The 21,450-nt window shown below is 47.6% G+C and overlaps 1 long non-coding RNA gene and 1 pseudogene across 1 annotated transcript in view; both read right to left on the reverse strand.

Annotated features, from left to right (window-relative positions):
* Positions 1 to 1,042: 1,042 nt before the first annotated feature.
* Positions 1,043 to 21,450, reverse strand: part of LOC144173379 (uncharacterized) — a 72,456-nt gene continuing 52,048 nt past the window's right edge. The window contains exons 2-3 of the long non-coding RNA XR_013323243.1: positions 2,024 to 2,168; positions 1,043 to 1,456 (exon numbers count right to left, since the gene is read on the reverse strand). This is a non-coding gene — a long non-coding RNA (uncharacterized LOC144173379). The remainder of the gene's footprint in view (positions 1,457 to 2,023; positions 2,169 to 21,450) is intronic.
* On the reverse strand, positions 6,619 to 7,787 carry LOC144142907 (uncharacterized; annotated as a pseudogene).

A 21,450-nucleotide genomic window follows, 5' to 3' on the forward strand; every position in this document is an offset into this window, starting at 1 on the left:
TTCCAGCGTTCACTCACCCTGATTGTAGGCACCCACATTCCTCACATCATACTTTGCGACCAAGCGTTCCCCTTGATGCCGAACCTCGTGAAGCCGTTTGCAAATGCCACAAGTGGCACACTCGAGGAAGTTTTCAACTATAATTTGTCGAAGACAAGGCGTGGGGTGAAGAGCGCCTTCAGACGGTTGAAGGCACAGTTCAGATTTGTAATGAAGAGAATGGAGTTGAAGCTCCCAGATGCAAAGCGAGCAATCAAGGGTGCGTGCATTCTCCATAACACATGTGAGGACTTGGGTGAAACCGTAGAGCAGCAGTGGGAGCAAGAGGCACGTGTCGTCGACACACTCTGCCAACCGACACACAACACGGGTGTGTGCGGACAGCGAGGCCCAGAAGTTCGTGCTGCACTAGCAGACTGCTTCTGGGAAGGAGCACACAGGGCTTCATAAGGCATAAGCGCGACATGTTCACACTGCGCCTGTAGTTTACCCTGCCTTATATATATACATATGCACTTATACATACATATGGGCTTATACATATGCACTGCGTGTATGGCCTTGGGGCAAAACTTGAAGCTTCTTTGAAGACAATGTCACAGATGTACAGTTTAACCCTGTGACAGTGCACAAGACAACTTATCGTTCTATAATAAAGCGTGTAAATGTGAATCATGCAGGGTCATCAACTTCGAATTTTTTTTTTCAAGGCATGTAGTCACTTCACCTGGGAGGTGCTCAAAAATTTCCTTTTATAACCTCACCTGACAAGTGACGTGTGACTGGCACAGAGTGTAGCTGTTGTACTGCTCAGACTTGCGGAACATCACCCCAGACTTTACAGACAGTCTTTACACGAGGCTACCGTGTGGCATATTTTGAATCCCTATTATATAGTATTAAATATTTTTTCAGGCTACATAGACTGGCCCACAGGATGCGAAAATCGTGCAGTCACTGACCTCATAAATGAAAAGCAGCTCTAAGCACCGGCGAACACGTTTAGCCTTTGCAAGGCATTTATTTGCAAAACTTTTCCAGCACGGCAATAATTCGCTCTTCCCTTTCAGCAGCTTTTTCCTGCATTGCGACCAGCCGTTCACGCTGCTGGATTTCTTTCCCCATTGCTCTATTTCTTTCTATCGCTGCACAAATTCATATTGCCGCGATTGCTCAATGGAAAGGCGCAGGTTGCGCTGCTCTTATAGCAGGTGTTGCAGCAAATTCCTCTGTGACTTCTTTTTGGTTCCAGAGGAACGCGGGGACCCAGATGCTGAAGGCACTTATCCTGAGCTTGTGAAGCAGCTGGCTGGGCTGCCTTCCGCTGCACTGGAGCTTGCACTGCCATAGCACTGCCAGCAGTCGTCGGGTCATCTGGCGGCGGTTCGAGAGACTCTAGAGGAGGCTCCTCATCCTCGCACTCGTCAGGGCTGCCATGCTGCATCTCAAAGATGATCTGAAATAGTTTGCACGTTCAAATTCAATAGTCACTCACGTGTTTATGAGTTGCGCACCTATAATATTAAACATGCAGCGCAATGACATCTAAAAAGCAATGCTACCATGCTATAGAAATAGCATTACTTCTAAAAAGAATTTAGGGGGCTACAGTCCATATCACACAAGGTGTCCAGATGAAAATTTTTTTATGTTTTGGTGCGTGTACCCACTTACGCAAGCAATGTGATTGTTGCTCAGGCATTGTACCAAGTGCAGCAATGCGTGACGAAGTACTCCTGTGGTATTCGCAGTCATAAGCCACTACGCGGACATGAAAATGTACTTGATAAGCCCCGTTCATTCCTCATTACAGCATGACGCACCTCGAAACCAAAAAAAAGTGGCTTCAAGCATTGACAGAATACGCACCTATGTGCGCGGTTCCACATTGAAGAATGCACACTGAACGTAATGCACAGACACTTTTGCGTTTCCAGCGGTTGGTAAGTACAGCTTTCCCGGGCACAAAACAAAAGCATGCACCATAAGGACTTCACCAGATGTTCACCCATAGCTTCCTCACCTTCTCCACAGATGCCTCCGGGTTGCCAGACTCCTCTGTTAAGCTGCGGTCGTTTGCCGGCAGTGAGCTCAGAGATTTGTGCACAGCCCAATAGAACTTCCATTTGATTGCTACACTTCATGTGCCCTTTGTCCTGTTTAGGGACCTGAAAAGAAAATAATTATGATGCTACAAAAATGTATTCATTCCTTCAAATCATTTCTTGCAGGGAAATCAACCAGTATATTTTCATGTATTTTCACAACAAATTCCAAAATTGTTCACTGCGTGCTCACCTGCCAAAAACAAAGTGTCGGAGCAAAAGGAAAAAATAAAATGATAACGCCCGATACCGCAGTACACTCGCACAATAACAAGACGGTCGCAGCCACATACTATGTGCGCACTGTATTTTACGCCCCATGCCAGGTAAAATATGCTTTAGGTTGGCGAATAGGCCTGCACAGACATCCTCCAAGAAGCACTCCACTCAACATTCGCTAGCACCCTGACCCACAACATTTCCCATTCCCAGCGCGCACGTAGTAGCCAGTCGCGTGAGAAAGGCGTCACTATTCAAAGAGCTTGCAGTTGAGCGATGACACGCGAAGTTCATACATATTCGGTTTCGCTGGTAGTGGGTTGAGACGTTTACATGCGTAATTACACAATAAAAAAAAACAAGCGGGTAAGCAGGGACAGATAAAGAAAAATCGGGAATGCCGCGGTGAGTGGTAAGACTACGCACACACGTCTGCTCACCTGACCTGGTTCCCCACGTTCTCAATTTTTGTTTACATCTCCCGTATAGTCTTTGTAATGCCTAAGGCGTGAAGTTCTTCTGTAATCACCGTGTACACGCTTTCGGTGCAGAGCACCTTAGGACCGCACAATATCCGTCCGCGTCCGTGCGCATAGCATTTACAATCGCAAAAAAAAAAAAAACACACACACAGGCACCACCAGGATTCGGGCCTGTGTCTGATAGACCAGACAGAGTTAAAGTCAGCCGTCTTACCCATTGGGCTACGACTTTTTTTTGTTTTGTTTTATTTCCAAACAAGCACCGCTTTTACAAACATAAACATCAGTGTCACAACAAACCCATACTAAAACATAAAATCGCTGCTCCCGCTCTGGGATACAGCGCTGGTGGCTAAAATATTTTTATCTTTGATAGCCTTTCAACTTGTGACAGCCATTCCGGAACACTTTGTTCGGCCTTTTTCAATTCAACAAACGAAACAATAGCCTCCTGAAAATACTCTCTGACTGGGCGCGCGTCAATGTCTGAGTGACGGACTGCCACCCGACACCTCCATATGCTGTGCAGGCCCAATAACATTATTCGATCTAGCGGTACACCCTCCTCATCATGTTCAACGGACAATACCGGATGCCATGGGCATCGACTGGCAGATCTTTTTTCAACGTACGCTGCAGCACATCCCAGAAGAATACACCATCCCAACAGTCGATGAAGACATGCTCAATGGTTTCCGGTTTCTTGCACAACCAACACTGTTCCCCCCCTGGCATAAAGCGGCCCTTTCCTTGCATCCATGTCTTGACAAGGAGTGTTCCGGTATGTAATTTAAAGAAAAACGTTTTAATCCCTGGTGCAACTGGCATTTTCTTGACCCGCTTTAACACATCTCGACCAGGGCCTGCTGAGTACGTTATTCTGTACAACGGAACCGGGAGAACTGTATCACAAAGATCACCATACAGTCGCTTTCTTGAAACTGCACTCAGATAATCCAACGAAAATCGCACAGCTAGGAAACGAAATGACTCAACAACTTCTTTTAGGTAGCCACGTATACCTCCCGGCAAACATAATGTCGTAACTATAAACTCTGGCAGAACCCTGCCTAATCTAATTTGACAAACCGTGCGCAAAAACGGGTATTTAACATCCCGCAAAAAAAGAAAACGGTTTACCTACTGACGTAAAAAGAAATGCGTTAACCCTAAACCCCCATCACGAACGCGCCGAAAGAGGTTTGTACGACTGGTTCGTTCCCAGGACGAACCCCAAATAAATACTGCAAAAATACGGTGCAGCTTTTGAACATTTGCCCGTGAACAATGGAGTACTTGCAATACATACCAAAGTTTGCTGGCCATGAATAGGTTGCAAACCGTTGCGCGAGCAAAGATGAACAAATTTGTGCCCTTCCACTTCTCTGCCTTCTCTCGTAGCTCCACAGCTTGTTTCCGCCAATAAGGGTCACTATCGGTATAATACTCTAGCGGCACGCCTAGGTACTTCACGGACGTCGTTACCCACTTGATATTCTTAAATACCACCGGTGTTGTACTCCACTCTCCATGCCATATTCCCAGGCACTTGTCCCAGTTCACGGCGCATCCACTCACATGACAAAACCATTTCACTAAGTTAACGACTTGAGCGACGCTTTCTTGATCTACGCAGAAAATAGCAATATCGTCTGCGTAAGCCAAAACTCGAACCTCGGCTGCATGAAGTTGAAATCCCTTGACAGTTTCATTTCTCATTATGGTTAAACACAAGGATTCACTGTATATGCAGAAGAGGAAAGGTGACAGAGGACACCCCTTCCTCACCGACCTCTGCACTTCTATGCGCTTTCCCAACACCTTGTTAACAATTATTCTGGTCGTACACTTGTTGTAAGCCATGCGAACACCTTCTAGGATAACAGAGCCGATGTTAACGTGCTCTAATACTGCCAAAAGCCCATCGTGTGGCACGCGGTCGAACGCTTTATCGAGGTCCACTTGTAGCATTTCTACACCGGTATGCATCACATCACAGCTCTCGAGTACACTCCGAGCCTTGTGTATGTTCGTGACAATTGATCGTCCTTTTATCCCACATGTTTGATGCGGTCCCACTATGATGCCAATAACAGTCTTAAACCTTTTAGCCAGTTTTTTCATTAGTATTTTGTAGTCAACGTTAGTTAAGCTTATTGGGCGGTACGACGTCACTTGACGAAGTTTGACAGTGTCTTCTGTTTTAGGAATTAAAATGGTGTGCGCAGCCGAAAACGACGGTGGCAGCACCCCTAACATAAAAGCTTCTCTAAATACTGCCGTTAACACATGGAATATCTCATGTTTAAGGAACTTATAAAAAGCCGCACTCAAGCCATCAGGACCTGGTGACTTTCCCAGGTTTAGATTATTAATCGCTTCCTTCACTTCCTCTACCGTGATGGGGGATTCTAATAGTAACCTTGTTTCGTCATCGATTTTTGGCAGCAGAGACACAAATTCACGTTCAAACTTCTCAAGTTGAATAGCGCTTCGCGAAAACAAGGTACTGTAGTGCTAAAAAAAAGCACGTTCTATGTCTATGTTTTCGCCGCTGACTACGCCGTTGTACTCAATTTCTGTTATTTCGTTGCGGCGAGCGTATCTTTTTTCTGTCCCCAGTGCTCTCTTGGTGGGCATTTCGCCCGCTATCAATTTTTCCGCTCTCGCTCGGACGAGCGCTGCGTGATAACGTTCGGCGTCTATCAGCTCAAGTTTTGCTTTTGTGGCCTTTATCTCATCTTTACACGACCCCGGGACTTGGCTTTCTTCTTCCAACATTGCCTGCAAACAAGTTCGCAAGAAGCTTTCTTGCTTTTGTCTTTCCTTCTTAATAGCGGTTTCGATTGCTTGCATTTTTGTTTCTTGCTTAAAGTGCTCCCATTGAACTCCTAATTTTTCGCTGCTACTATTACGAATATTTTCTGCAGTTGCTCTTACTTGCTGCATAAAAAGATCGTCCTCTAAAAGTTTATCGTTAAATTTCCATAGATCCCATGTAAATTTACTTCTGTTTTCTTTTTTACTTCCCAGGCAAAACGACACTAAGCAGTGGTCGGAGAACGAAGCAGAGCGCACGCTGTAGTCAAAACACCATGGCAGCAGCTCAGCTGAAATATACGCCCTATCCAAGCGGGCGTGACTAGCACCTTGAAAATGCGTATAATGTACATCTCTTCCACTGCTAACACACTCTCCCACGTCCTCTAAACCAAGATCGTTCACCATTTCACATAATAAAGTTGTGCTTACGTCACGATAGGGTGTACAGCTGGTTTTGTCTCGTGCGGAGCATACACAGTTAACACTGTGTATCGATCACCACTGCAGTATTTTCTGATTTCCTCGAAAAAATCGCGTCTTTCTTGGACTCTTGTTGGTGCATAAACACAAATCACTCGCCACTGGCTTGTTGAAAAAGCAAAGTCACAAACTACGAAACGTCCGTTTAGGCACACTGTGACATTTTGGACTACCACCCCTAACGACTTGCGAATCAGGAGAACCCACCCCTCCGACATTCCAACCGCGTGACTAACACATGCATAATAGTGTGCTGTAAAGGGACGCACCATACAGTCGGTCTGATCCTCACTTTCGACTTTCGTCTCCTGTATGGCGACGACGTCTAGGTCTCGCTCCGTAACCATGCGGTACAGCTGATTCTGCTTTCGCTTAGCTGAAAGTCCTCGTGCATTGAGGGTAGCTATTCGAAAGGGCTTACAGAGGGCCGTCATTTTGGAGGGACCAGACCAAGTGTAAAGTGCTTACCTTTATCTCGCGCCATACAGTGTGTCCGGACCTACATGTGGTCAGGTGATTTTCGTGCCGCCTTTTCCCGGCGACGCCACCCCTGGCTTAATAGTGGCGGCTCGCTGATTCTTCTTTCCCCGACCAGCCTGCCACGGCGGTTCTGGCTTTCGCTGGTTTGGCTCGTCCGCAGTCTCCGGGCCATCTTCGTGCCGACGCTTGCTCGGCTGAACCTCGAGGTCCATCCTCTCGCTCTCGTCCTTGGTGGTTCCAGCACTGTCCCCGTCGTGAGCGGTGGCCTGCCGCGGCGGATCGGCTGCTGGCGCGCTACGCCCCTCCGCCGTCAGTGGCTTGCTCTCGTCCTTTCTTGCAGTATCCGCGTCCGTTTCCGGCTCAGGGTGGTGGTGGGTCCTGGGTTCAGGTGCTGCGGGTGCCGCTGCTCCCTCTGCTTCTTCCTCGTCCATAACGAGTTCACTGTTGTCACTTTCCAAGCCTCGACCCACAGCCCGAGCGTACGAGCGGGTGCAGTCCGCCTTCTCGTGCCCAAAGGCGTGGCATTCCGAGCACCTGGGGGCCCGGCATTCTCGGCGAATATGCCCGGCTCTGCGGCACCTGAGGCACAGTGGGGCTCGCCCAGGCACCGCGACGAGCGCCGTGCCGGGGCCTAACCGCAGCTGGTGGGGAAGCCTGTCCGGCGTGACACCTTCATGCAAAACTAGGCACATAATCCGGGTTGTCGACTCGGAGCTCTCAAAGTCCTGAACACGCCACTTGTCACTCGTCACCTCCTTCACGTCGTCGTACTCGGCGAATATCTTCCTTATAGTCTCGTTGGTAACGTTGAAGGCGACCCAGTGCAGCTTCACCCGAAGTTCGTGCCTTACGGGGTCGACTACAAGGCATGGCCGCCCTTTCACGCTCAACGGGCCGCTTTCCAACAGTTTTTTCTTCGCTCCGTCCGTCCGAAAATTTATCAGCCAAACGTGCGACATCTGGTAGCCCCTATGCCACAAACTTCCTGTATCACTCCAGTGTCCTTCAACGGCTGCCTGAAGTCGTCAATTCTGTACGGTCGACCGCCGACGTCGCAGTGCCGAACAACCACACGATTCATCGCTTCTCCGGTGGGCAGGGGGGTCAGAACAACACGGTAATCCTTGGGCAAAGAAGAAACCGGTTCACCACGGCTTGCATCGGCCGCTATCGCAGCTCGCACGGAGCCATCCATCCTGCGTCCGCTCCTATCGGCAGCCGGAAACAGAATGATTGGGCTACGACCGTGAGCTAGTACACGAGAGTCAAACGGATTACTCCCTCGGCTGTAACAGTGCAGAGTACCTCCCAATGTCCGTCCGCGTCCAACCGTGCGCACACCACCATAAAGCGAAAATCAAGCGAAATTCGATTTGAGCCGTGAGTTACAGTTTCATTCAGGGAATAACCAAGACGCAACTCACGGCTCAAATCGAATGACGGTCGGGGCGCAAATCGGATGTCACGCGGGGCGCAACTTGGATGTCATTTCGAGTCCCCGTACTCCGCACCTTCTCCATCATCCACGGAGTGGAGATGCTGCCATTTTTTGTTCGGTTTAGCACGGCGGAGGTCGGACAGCTGATCTTCCCATATCTAGATTAACGTGTACGTCTCACTTTCCGACCACTGCGTGCGCTCTTTCGGTGTTCCCGCGGCGTTAACGGCGCGCGCATCTTCCTCCATCTCCATGCCGACGGCAGCCATGTTGAAAGGGTTCAATGTTGGAAATGCGGTCACACTGAGAGCGGAAGTAATTCATATAAAGTGTTCAGCTTCATGCGAAAGCTTTAAAAAAAAGTCAAGATGATATAAAAAAATTAAAGCCGTTCCACTCAATGTAAAAGCTCTCGGAACTGCAGAGCAGTGATTCGCCATAATGGGCTGCGGCGCCGTTATCCGCTCACTCTTGCCACCCGCACTCTTCATCGACTTGTCTCATTCCTCTCCTGGTCAATTCAACGGAGGTTTGTCCAACGCATTTCAAATTTCCCGCCGATGGTGATGATGATGACGATGATGCTTAGCGTCTTCCCCTTTGTGACTGGGTGGTGTTGCACAGCGTCCTTAGTCGTAACGCCACTGTACAATCACCTCGCCAAGAAAAAAAAAAGAACCTTTTTGGAAGTTTTGTGCTAGTCTGACTTCGACGTTCGCACGTCTTCCCAGACTGTCCTCTGCTCTTTTCCCATCAACATTCTAACCTTCTTTTATTAACAGCTACTGCTGTCCAATTCACTTTTCCGTACACCTTAAAGCCAAGGGCTTCCGGAAGCTGGATGTCTTCCTGACTGAGGACTGGACGGATACCTTTACACTCCGTTACAATATGTCGCACAGTTTCTGGCTCCCTGCGGCAACATGCGCACAGTTCTTCCTGTACCGGCGCGCGGATAAGCGTTTTTTCCTCAAGCAACCCGCCCGGGGTTCAAAAAGCAATGCACTCCCTTTGGTATTATCAAAGAACTTTTCCCACGTGATCTCCCGCTTCCCGATTCTGTATATATCTCAGGATTTCTTTGCGTCCATCCTCTTTTTCCAGGTCGTTGTTTCTGATTATTTCACTTCATTTTTTATTACCTTGGTCGTTTACCCTGCGCTTACAGCTTTCATATACTTTGTCCTGAGCTTTCTGGCTCGTTTCCTCCACTGTATGTCCACTGTCCACGCTTTTCATGTAAAGATACCGTAACACTTTTGCCGCCCATCTCTGTTCATCAATATTTCTAAGTCGTTCTTCAAAACATATTTTGCTCTGTGCTTCTCTCACTTCAAAGGAGGCCCATCCCATGTCTCTTACACTGCCTCATTCGTTGTTTTACTGTGTGCTCCTAATGCCAATCGACCTACCGCCCTTTGATTTACTTCTAGCCCTGATTGAGTCTCTGATTTGACGCACACTACTGTGTTAGAAAAGGCGAGTCCCGGTACCATTACACCCTTCCAGATGCCTTCGAAGGTCTCGCGCGCCCCCTGCCTGGAACTGCGACAGCGGGAGTTCTTTCTTTTAAAGACGATAGTCTTTCTTGGGCTACTTACACCCAGAAATTTTGGTCTGTCTGTATGTCTGTCTGTCTGTCTGTCTGTGGGGAAAATCCGACTGCCACCTGCTCGTGGTCCCCCCCGCCAGCTGGTTGGGCAAAGGCGGTTTCGGCTGCCTAGCTTTGGTCGGTTGCCAACGGCAGCGGTTGGTGAGGGCCAGGTCTCACCCGGGGATGCAAAACCCCAAGGGAGTGGCAGCGACTCCCTGGAACTGTATGGGCCAGTTCCTGCCCCAGAGCCGATGCTGGACGCGGAGGCAGGCCCGGACAGCCTGTGTGGCTACCGAGGTTGGCTCTGGGAACTTGGCAAAAAGCGGTGAAAAAGGTTCCTTTATTAAAGGACCGCCGCAGTCACCCCACGCGGGCACGACTGCTCGCTGCCGACACGAAGGTTCCTGGACAACAGGATCCAGGGCCTTCGATAGGTGCTTATGATGGCCAATGTCTCTGGCCTTTAGTAGCGACCAGTCTAGGAGGCGCGCACTTGCTAGGACCGAGGAAAGAGGGATTGGCTCACTTCGTAGGGAAGCTTCTCGTCCTCAGTATCGGGAGTAGGGCTGGTCGTACTCTATAAGGATTACTCCTTCCACCTGATGACTGCTGCCCGTATGGGGAGGGTTCCCTGGTGGGTGAGTGGTTGGCATAGGAGCACATAAGAGGTCCACCGAAACCCTATAAGTCACATAGGCCTTCCTATGGAGATAGGTGATTCAAGTGCACATAGGAATCGACGGATGCGTACAGGGTACAGTTACCCCGTCTGTCGGACAGTTAGCTTTACCAGTATCCGAAACCGTCGAGACGAGGGGGATTAGTACCTATGTAGGCTGGGCAGGTGTCTCTTGAGTACTCGGGGGACCTGGTGGGTGTTAGCCGGAGGGCTGGTTGTGAAAGGGTTCCGGAGACTAGGTGCCGTCACTCCGTCGCAGGTTCTCCCTGTTCTTCGATGTCGGAGCTCAGATGGTTGGAACCTATAGTGGGGTCCGCTGAATTCCAATTGGAACCGTCTGACGCCCATCCTGAGTTTTCAGGCCTATTTTAGGAGTCAGACATCTAAGGATTAGAACAAAAACCTCGCTGTCCCCATTCCCACCCTCTTTCCCATAACACATTCCTCATTACCACCATCCGCATCCCTTATCCCAACCTTTCCTGCTACCGTCCCAGGGGAGATCAGGGGAGTCTCCCCGGGCCCGCTCTCCTGGCTGTGGTGTCGCTGTGTAGCATTTTTCCCTTTTATTTTCCACTTCGGTGGGTATTTCCTTCTCGTCAAAACTCTAGTTGACCTCGGTCCAGTTTGTTTATTTTTAATTGGCGTCACCCGTGATACGTATGTGGTACGGGTTGGGCTTTTATTTTATATTATAGCCCTTTAGCTTTATGTCTGTCTGTCTGTCTGTCCGTCTGTCTGTCTGTGACTCGATTCAGCCACCTTTTTTTTTATTACCGTTTGTCTCAAATGAAAAACTAGGTTACAGTCATCTTATAACATCCGCCACCTTTGCGATAAACACAAGTTTAAAACTCTTCAGTTGAACAAGGTCATCAAGCATGGGTAACCATTCAGGTGGTTCGCTTAGCGCTTTGTATACATCACGTATGTTGACCATGCTCTCAATGAAATACTCTCTGGCGGGCCGCGCATTGGGATCGGCATGCCTGTCAGCCATCCTTGTGCGCCACAAGCTGTGCATGCGGATCAACATAAACATGTCGAATGGCACGCCCCCTGTATCACACACAGACAGAAAACGGATCCCGAAAGGGTTTATGGGCAGGTCCTTTTTAACAGTGCGCTGTAGGATGTCCCAGTGAAATCTCGCGTTTGAGAAGTCTAGAAAAATGTGGTCAATAGTTTCCGGCTTTAAGCATATGCGACAGTTAATGTTCCAATGTATGTCTAATCCTTTCTCCTGGAGCCATGGCTTTACAGGAAGCGTGCCACTGTGGAGCTGAAAAAAGAAACTTTTAACGGAGGCGCGCACGGGCATTCTCTTTACCCTCTCGAGCTTCCCTTCCCACTGCATACATAGACCTGTATAGGGGAATGGGTAACATAACATCAATGAGGTCCTTATATAACTTTTTGCGTGATACGTTGCTCAAGTACTCAATCGAAAATCTCACTCTGAATAATTTGAACGCCCATACAACTTCGCGCATGAAACCACATAGACCGAAAAGAGGACACAACAAATTTAGGTATGTGATCACGAAGGCGCACTTGAATGACAGTACGTAGAAAGGGATTATTCTGATCCCTTAAGAAACAAAACCTGGACACAATCTGCTTCAGAAACAAATGGCAGAGCGCCAAGCCTCCTTTTCGAACCGCGCGGAACAGGTTCGAGCGGCTGGTCCGCTTTGGCCGGGTGGGTGAATAGAGTTGCGGTTTTATTTGGGAACTCGATTCAGCCACCCGGCCAAAGTAAAATTGATATTGCGCAATAAATAGTCTTATATACTCACAGCCACATGTAAACGTTTAAGCCCGGTTTATATGTTCATACTTGTCACCTTTGTTGAACAAGAACAAGACATTACACAAATATAAGACAGGAAATTAATACACCAGGGATATTTACAGTGTTCGTTAATTAAAAAATTCATGGATGCTTGGTTTTTCGATAGCGAATGATATTCTACATCTACTGCAGAAAACCGCCGCCTCCTGGCGGGATATGAAAAACTCCCACCTCCCCTCGCGGGAACCCCTGTGTAGAGGCGACGCATAGGCGGAGCGGCGAAGGGACCGCGTTTTATAGCGCGCATAACGTTGAGGGCACTGCGTAAGCCGGTCCCAGTCAATGACGACGTTGGCGTACTTGTAAAGCGGCGTGGACTCTAGGTGTTTGAGCCAAGCGTGGATGTTGCTTCGCCGGAGAACGGCACACCGGTTATATGCGCAGCGCGCCCGAAGGAGAGGAAACCGCGGAAGAGAGAGTACTGCACATGCGCCGGCCCCAGCGCGTCTGCCGCGGCTATGACGCAACACAATCCAACACAATCCACTTTAATCCAATCCAATCCAAGCCGAGCCAAGCCAATCGAATCCAATCCAATGCCCCTCGCGAGAGAGTGTTCGCTTTCGGAGAGGAGAGGGGGTGAGCGGCGGAGAGCGCAGCTGGCGCGGCGAGGAGAATGGGGTAGGGGCGGACAACGCCGACGACGACGACGCCGGAGGGACAAGGCGAGTGAATGAGATGCTCTGCATCCAAAATCACGCGGCAACAACAACGAAAGGTTCGAGAGGTTCCACGTTCTGCTTGGAACGCACGTGAAGCATGGCCACGCGGCTCTATAAACCTTCTAGTCGGCCGCCTCCATTCACGCGCGTCTCCGCCGTACTGCAGCGCTGGCATCGAGGAACCCGGCCTGTAGCAGTGGAACGCGGTAAATTCAAATCGTCTTGCGCAAACCTTTAGTGTGTTTACCTTGGAATGAGCGCGACGGTACAGGAACAGCATGAGAGGTGAGCGGGAAAGCAAAGGGGGCCATTTCCTTGGTAAATGTCGACAAAGACTATCGTCTTTTGACGACATTTGCAACGAAAGGAGCAGATACGCGGCCAATTCTTTGTGCTTGCTTTTCCTCCCGCACATGCCGGCGTTGCACTGCCACTTTTTTTTCATAAAAACCAACCCAACGAGCGTTCCTAACTAAATGAACGCGGGCGCTGCCGGTTAATTACGTATATTTTGCCTTAAATATACCTGCAGTTTTCTTTGCGCTAAACAACGGGGAGATGTATGACAAGCTCCAGCGGTTCGCGAGTTTCGAAGGCTTATGACTAACTAACCGCTTGGCTTTCGAAGCCTCTGCGGGACGCCGCGACGACAGCCGCTATGACGGAACGCGTTACTCCGACATTGATACGCGCCCTGTCCGGGACTATTTCCAAGAGGCCGTGGTCTCCTGCATTGAAGTTGTAAAGACACAAGTTGATGTACCAGACTGGCTGTCACAGGTGGAAAAGCTAACACAGATGAAAATATTTTAGCCACTAGCACTATACCTCAAAGTGGGTCTAGTGATTTCATCATTTAGTTCAACTTTATTTTATTTGTACTGCTGCTTGTGTTTGTACCATCGGAACATGTTTGAAAATAAAGAAATAAAAGTGTGGCCCTACTTGGCTCCAGCGAGCAAGCTACGACGCCAAGGCGAGCCCCTAAAGTTCTCTGCACTTCAAAGTTACAAACATTAAGCTTCATTTTTTTTTCATAGAAATTTTTTTCTTGTCTTCTGCTGTTGAGAGTACGGAGTTCGTCCGAAGTCAAGATTGAATGAGTTCTCTGGACTCATTCGGTACCGAATATCATTCGCAACGAAGTTGATATTCGGCTGCGCCTGTGTAACCGCAGACGAATGACATTTGAAACGAATCTCATTCGTTTAAAATGACATTCGGTTTGCGCGTGTGACAGGGGTGACAAATCTCTAACTAGAAAACATGCCCCCGCGATACAGATAAAAAGGAAAACAAAAACGAATATATATACAAACAAATTGAAAATGAACTAACGGAATTGCGAAGGTATATCTGATACAGCGCTCTCAGGGCAGTTAACTGAAGAAATGTGAAATTAAAAAGAACAGAAACGGCGCTCACGAAATCACACAGAAGGTACCTGATCCTTTACCTGATCCCGTTCTCTCACGCGGTGAAATAAAAAAAAACTAAAAAAGAAAACATAAAAAGACACTGTCTAGGTTGACGTGTTCCTTCAATGTCATTCGGGAAAAGTAGAGATGCAGAGTAGGAACGCTTACGCATTTATAGACTGTCTTCAGAATGTCTGCAGCTTCTTAGTTTTTTTTTGTTTGTTTGTTTTTGTTGCCGAAGCCGCCGAAAAACGATATCGCGCTCCTGATCTTACTATTTCGTCTAATAGCTATCGCATTTCAGTACCGTGTCGTCCGTAGGCTCCGCGGCGAAGGGCAAACTGAAGGCAACGCAGGGCTAGTATATAGAATCGGAGAAAAAGGCTTACCTCTGCGGTGTTCCGAGCTGATCGTGCGTATTTTTCGCTGTTTTGGTTCTTCCTGGCTTGGGTGCGCAACTGCAGTCTTTGCAAAGCAACCACAAATAGGACCCTGTTCTGTGTCTTTTTTAATCAAGGAGGTGTGCTCTCGTGGAGCGGTCATTGATACATCGGCCGGTTTGGTTGATGTAAACGACCACGCGCAGAAGCACCTCTGTCAACATGTGCACTTCATCCGCACGAACATTTCTTCAGCCGTACTTGGACCGGGTAAATTGAAGACTGCAGTTAGGACCTGGACCTAGTTCTTGTGGACAATCAAGTTTGTTCTCTCTGTCTCTCTTTCACAGATCACACCTATCCCATATTTGCGAACGGCTTGGCACGCTTCTTGTCACTTTTTTGTGCATCTATTCCGGCGCTATTCATGAGCAAAGCATGGGACGTATGAAAAGCGCTAAATCTACTATCCGTGCGTTGAATACCTAAAATCAACCTTCTGAAGGTTGTGGTCAACTCGGTGCCAGCAAGGTGTGATCTCGGTTTCGAAACATGTTTTTTCTGACGAATGCTGTGCGGTAGTTTTTATGCGAAATCACTTCCATTCTTTAGCCGAGTCTCAGTCACGGCAGTAATGATCGAGCCTGAAGAGAGAGAGAGAGAGAAAAAAAAAAGAACTCCCGGGCCATCTCTACTGACGTGAAACCTGGTGAGGGGCCAAGCATTCAGTGCATAAGTGTATTCTTGGCGCCTTGGCGTGTTTGCCAAAGGAGGTGAAACCGTTGGGGGGTACAGGCATACAGCTTTGCTGTAAAAGTCTCTTGCACGGATCCGGATGGGGGCAACCAGGCTGCACATGACGCAGCACGGGAGCGTCTTGATGGTACACCTCCCCTGGTTGACAACGCGTCGCCCTCCTCCCCCTGCCCTCGCCTTCAACTTGATCACGCACGCCAGGCACGGAAGTGCCGTCTTTCTTCCGTTCCCCCGCCTGGCTACCTGGCTCTGGCTCCCCCGATACCTCGCTCTGCGGAAGTATTCGTAAACAAAGCTAGGGCCAACGCAGCTCTCACACCACGCATCACTAGAAAATCGACTTACACAACGGGGTCTCCATCTCCTTACTGTCCCCACTGCCGGATGGCCGGATGATCGTAAACGACCCCCGCTACACGCAACACGCAGCCATGGTGTTTGAATATTCCCTAATTTGGAACAAATAACGTACAACAAATGTTAAGAGATAAAATTCCGGACATTTTAAACTTTTGCATAAATTCAAATATAGATTTGAATCCTAAAAAAAGGGGATTTACGAGTGTTTAATCGCAGCCGTAACGAAAGCTAATCGTGGGTTATCACTATTTCTGTTCTGTTGTATTGAGTTCAATCGATGTTTTGCTCATTTTTGCTATCTTACTGCTAAAACTGCTTTTCTGTGTAAAAAAAAAAAGCGATTTTAATGTTGCACATGTTGCTTGTATATTTCTAAACCGTGCGCTGGTCTAGTATCAGCGCTGCGTTGCCGTGCAAAAACTGTTTTCTTGCTCATGTTTAGTTCTAGTTTCGAACTGTTCGTGTCAACCCTATGTTCCGCTGTAAAATGGAGAAGTGTTTTCTGACTATGTTTTTTTAAAATATTTTTTCGCTTTGCTGTAAGCCCGCTAGCTATTCAAGTGTTATAGAGAGCGTTTGGGAATGTCGCGGCCAGTTTTCATTTCCATTTCCCGTTCTGTTCCTTTTTTTAACGCCTCGTAAATACAGCGCAACTGATTTTTTGTTGCTTCCTTTTTTGCACTTCGTGCTGTGCTGTGTGCCTCTTGAATTATTTCTGTATCATTCGAGGAGGAGGGAGCACCGTCAAGCTAACCAAATTGTTTTTTTCCCCTCTCGTATACATCATCGTGGATGAAAAATAAAGGCATTATTAGTTATCGTCTGAAATGAGCTGACGGGTTGCTGCGAATATTGCGAAGATTTTTGTGTGTTAGCAAGCACTGTTGTAAAGCCGAAAATTGGCGATATAACATAACTATTCTTTTTACGAAGAACTTTGAGACGCTCCCCTCCATCTGTCCGTATTCTTGCTTACAAATCGATAGTGCTGCCCATACTTGATTATGCCGCTGTGATATGGGATCCTTTTACTCAAATTAACATTCATAAAGTACAAAGATTACAAAGAGAAGTTCGCTTCATACATAACAGTTATGGATGAACCTCGGTTAGTGGTAACTGAACTGTTAGTCAGAGCTAACTTACCCTCACTTTAAGAAAAAAGGCGTATATCACGATTAATAATAGATACCGGAAAAATTATTTCATTCTCTTCAGTTTACACCACTAGACAACGCCATGATCGTACAATAACTCCGTTCCGTACACGCAATAATTCCTTCAAATATTCTTTTTTCCCTAGAAACGTGCAGGATTGGAATAGCTTAAATAACCATCAAGTCACAAAACAATCCTTAGCATCTTTTGCCACTGGTCTGGAATAGAAGAGAAATAATTTTACTTTTGTGTTACCTTTGTTTTCTTTTCGTAAAATGCGAGTGACGTTTCACCTGTATGATATTGTACGTGTGCTTACGGTTCTAAAACGCAAGTGGTGGTCTGTTGTTGGCCTTGTTTTATATGACTGCCTACTATGTGAAATGTGAGTGATTGTTCCATCTGTTTGCCTGGTGTTATATGCTTATTTTTTTTTCTTTTGTACCCACCTGCTCAAATCCCTCCAGGGGATTGCAGTATAAATAAATAAATAAATAAATAAATAAATAAATAAATAAATAAATAAATAAATAAATAAATAAATAAATAAATAAATAAATAAACAAACAAATAAATAAATAAATAAATAAATAAATAAATAAATAAATAAATAAATAAATAAATAATCTTGTGGATTTAATACCGAATTTTCTTGTCTATTTAGCTCCCGCAAAAATGTATTTATTGCTCCCAGCCCAGAAATGGCTCCCAGCCCAGCCTTTTTATATCTGAATTACTTCTTCCGGTGTACTGCGTGCAGAGAGAGGAAGGGCGGGTTCTTGAGCCTGCGTTGCAGAAATTGTGGCGGCAGATGTTGGTATGGGTTTTGTAGAGCAGTGGAGCATTGCGAGCACTGCGAGCACGGCTGGAGGGAATGACGGCGCAAGAGGGCTTCAACGAGTACGGCGAAACGCTGCGGCGGAAACTGCCTGCAATGGAGACGGCGACGAGCCATATCAAACGCACCCGACAGCCGCGCTGATATGTGGAGATTCGCGATAGCTCAGCCTAAAGAATGCAGTCCAGCATAGATACCAATTTACCCGCCGCGGTGGCTCAGTGGCTAAGGCGTTGCGCTGCTGAGCACGAGGTCGCGGGTTCGATTCCCGGCCGCGGCGGCCGCTTTTCTGATGGAGGCGAAAAGCAAAAACGCCCGTGTGTACGAGATTTCGGCGCACGATAAAGATCCCCAGGTGGTCAAAATTAATCCGGAGCCCTCCACTACGGCGCGCCTCATCGCCTGCGTTGCGTCGGCGCGTTAAACCCCACAATCAATCAATCAATCAATCAATCAATAGATACCAATTTGAGAGGAACAATTTTTTGCCTGCAGTATTTTCGACGCGCTTTCACTTTCTGTCGATCGGTGCCCGGCGTTGGAGGGATTTTTGAGGACTGCGGGAAGTGCAGTCGCCGCCGCCGCCACAGCCTGATGGTGCAACGGTAATGTTCGGGCGTCCGGCGAGATTCTAAAATTCATGAGTACTATTCGTTCGTAACTTCAGCGACGCACATTTTAACAGCGCACTAAGTAGAATATTCAAAGTGGCCAAGAGTGTCGTTTCAGGTTTGCCTACAAATGCCGTTCCTAAGCCAAAAAGGCAGACTGCAATTCCACACGTGTGTTGTACTCGCCAGGAGTGACTGGGGTTACGTTTCGGTGCGCCAGTCGGACGCCTGACTTTTGGTGAGTAATTGCTTTTTTGTAGCGTAAGCTACACTGGCCGAGGTTAAGCAGTTTCGCGTGGGCCGTGAAGGGCCGTTCTGCGCAAGCGCGAGGAGCATTGGATTGGATTGAATTGACTTGGCTTAGCTTGTATTGGATAGGATAGGATTGGATTTCGATTGGATTGGATTGGATTAATTGGATTGTACTGGATGAGATAATTCAATTCAGTTGGAGTGTGTAGAGAATTGGGTCTGCACATTCGCCGGTCGGCGCATTCCAGAGGTGTGTCGTCATAGCCGCGGCAGACGCACTGGCGCCGGCGCGTTCCCAGCTGTGTGCCTCCATAGAGAAAGAATGGTTCCTCTGCTGCGCAGTACCCAAGTCTGACGGTGCGCCGGAGCCGCTAGATAGCCGTTTCGCGTGGCTCCTGGAGAGCCGTGCTGCGCATGCGCGAGGAGCAGTGACGACTGAACTGGACCGGACTGAAGTGGATTGGATTGGACTGAACTGGACTGGACTGGGTTGGATTGGATTGGATTGGAAATCATTTTAGCAGGAGTAAGCATGATAATCAAGCTAATCCTAGACAACCAGGAAACCTAAGAATAACCAGCTGAATCTTAGCTCACGCTACGTATATCCTGGCATAGCCGAGCTAAGCCACTGCTAATTTTTTTCATATCCGCGCGCGCTGCCATGCTATGCCCATAATTGGCAAGTGCCATTGCGTAGTTGTAGGCTGCTTTAACAACCAACGAAAGCGCAGGGCTCTCATGCAAGAAACATGCGAAGTGGGCCACGACGAAATGTCTGCATGTGCGTAGTCTATTTTTCGTGGTCCTTGAGCGGTGCCGTGAATGGGCCGTCCCGCTGGGTTGAAAAGACTTCGAACATAGCAACTGCACGGCAGTAAGTATATTCATATATACGCTGACTGAGCGCTACTGACCTCCGTGTTCAAATTTTACCGTACGCTTCTGTTCCCTGCATGAATGTTCTGATTATTTCATCGGCGGTAGGACAACAAAAATTAACCCTTTTTCACCGACGCTGCAGCTCGGTTAGGGGAGAGTCCTAAGCGAAATAAGAGCCCTGCGGTGTCGGAGCCAGCGCGGTGGCTTCGGAAAATAATTGTTCGATGTTCCGACCCTGCCGCCAATGCGCAAAAGTTCATTTAGGCTTGCGAACGACCCAGCGGCAGTGAAACCACTCTAGGGTGGGTTGCAAAACAACGCACATGGGCAGCTATGCAGCTCCATGGCTGGATTGAATTACAGTAAGTTTCTCTGTTCCAATTATTAATTGTCCATGAATTCTATTACGCCATCAAAAGTAATCTAAAGAACCACGTGGATACTTTGGCCAGTTTCTATATAGTCATTTTTATTTAAAAGCGAGCCTTATACAAGCTCCAATGAATACGGGGGGTTCCCATGTCTTCTTTGTTCGAGCTCGTGTGAGTTTCGTTGTTTTATGAAAGCGAAAGAAAACGGTTAGATATTCCTATTATACTCAGCCACAAGTGAAACAGACTGTTTGTTTTATCAATTACATTACGTTAGGCGGTCATGTAACTCCCTTGTGCGTGGTTGATTTATTGCGAGTGCCTTTTTCAGACTCCGGTGTCTGTGAAATTCCTGCTGTTATTATTTCATGGCAGTAGCGTAAAGACAGCAAGACAGCATTGGTCTGAGAAATGACCTTGGTGACAGGGGGGCCCGAGTCATTTTTTGTATGAAATATGAGCCCCAATTCTCACGAGTGCTGCTTATTGCTCTTTCACATTCTCTCTCTAATATCAAGCAGATCTTGTCCTAGTAGTAGCAAATATAACGTAATTTAATTTTACCAGTATTAACATCTACAATGTGTACAGCTACGGCAATTATTCCAGGGCCTGGTTTAACAGCCAACTCAATATGAGTTCATGGCAAGCCATAAGTTATCAGCAGTATCATTGTGACGCCGGCCTGTCTTTTGCGCCCGTAATTGTACATGGGTTAACTATAAAATACTGGACTATATCTTATCTAAACAAATAGCTCACGCCGTAAACGATGTTCAAGCGTCTGTTTGCAGCACTATTCATTCAGGTCAACAGAGCTATCTGAAGGAATGCCATGGTGAGTACGTCGCGTTCGGCCAGAAGTATCCACAGATGTAAACATCTAGGCTGATACTAGTGAGAAAAATGTTCTGCTAGCAAAAGCGGAACGCTTTTAATATGGTATTTATTGGAAGCACTTCCGAATCCTACTGCTTAAGAACCCATTACATCGACGGGCATTTGCTGCCATGAATGCCTCGCTCATTTCTCCAGCGGTGAAACAGATGCCCAATCAATCTATGTGGAATGGGAGAGCTGCTTCGCATTTGTCAGCGAACGAGATAAGAAAAAAATATGAATTGCCAGTGGCATAAGAAAATGTTTGTTGGCATAAAAATACCATTTAAATGCTTAAAACTGTTGCATTGGATGAGAGAACGAGCGTTGTGGTGATAACGGAATCTGCCTCTTTCATTGAATTCATGCTCAAATATTTTAACCGCATGCAAGTGACTCGAGGAAGGATAACAATCCTGCGGCCACTTCAGACAACCGGGCATAGAGAGTCGCACAACCAGGGGATAGTGTTATTAGGTTCATTTTTCAATTTTTCCGTGGCTGCCAGCCGTCCGCTATCAGCATCGCTCGTCACGCGTCCGCGGAAATACGCCATCGCTGCCGCGGGGAACAAACGCAGCCCTGGTTATCACGGCTGATAACCATGACAACTGCGGCCGCCTCGTGTCCACAGAAAATAGTTCAATCATAGCCTCCTGTATAACCGACTGTGCCTGCTCTGTCGCCCCGAAACCCATTGGAGCAGCCCGCTCACCGTGGGGGCGCCA

Source organism: Haemaphysalis longicornis, unplaced genomic scaffold (genome assembly GCF_048455015.1).
Source record: "Haemaphysalis longicornis isolate Haplotype H1 unplaced genomic scaffold, Haemaphysalis longicornis Haplotype H1 scaffold_1, whole genome shotgun sequence".
In the NCBI taxonomy this organism is placed as follows: Eukaryota; Metazoa; Arthropoda; class Arachnida; order Ixodida; family Ixodidae; genus Haemaphysalis; species Haemaphysalis longicornis.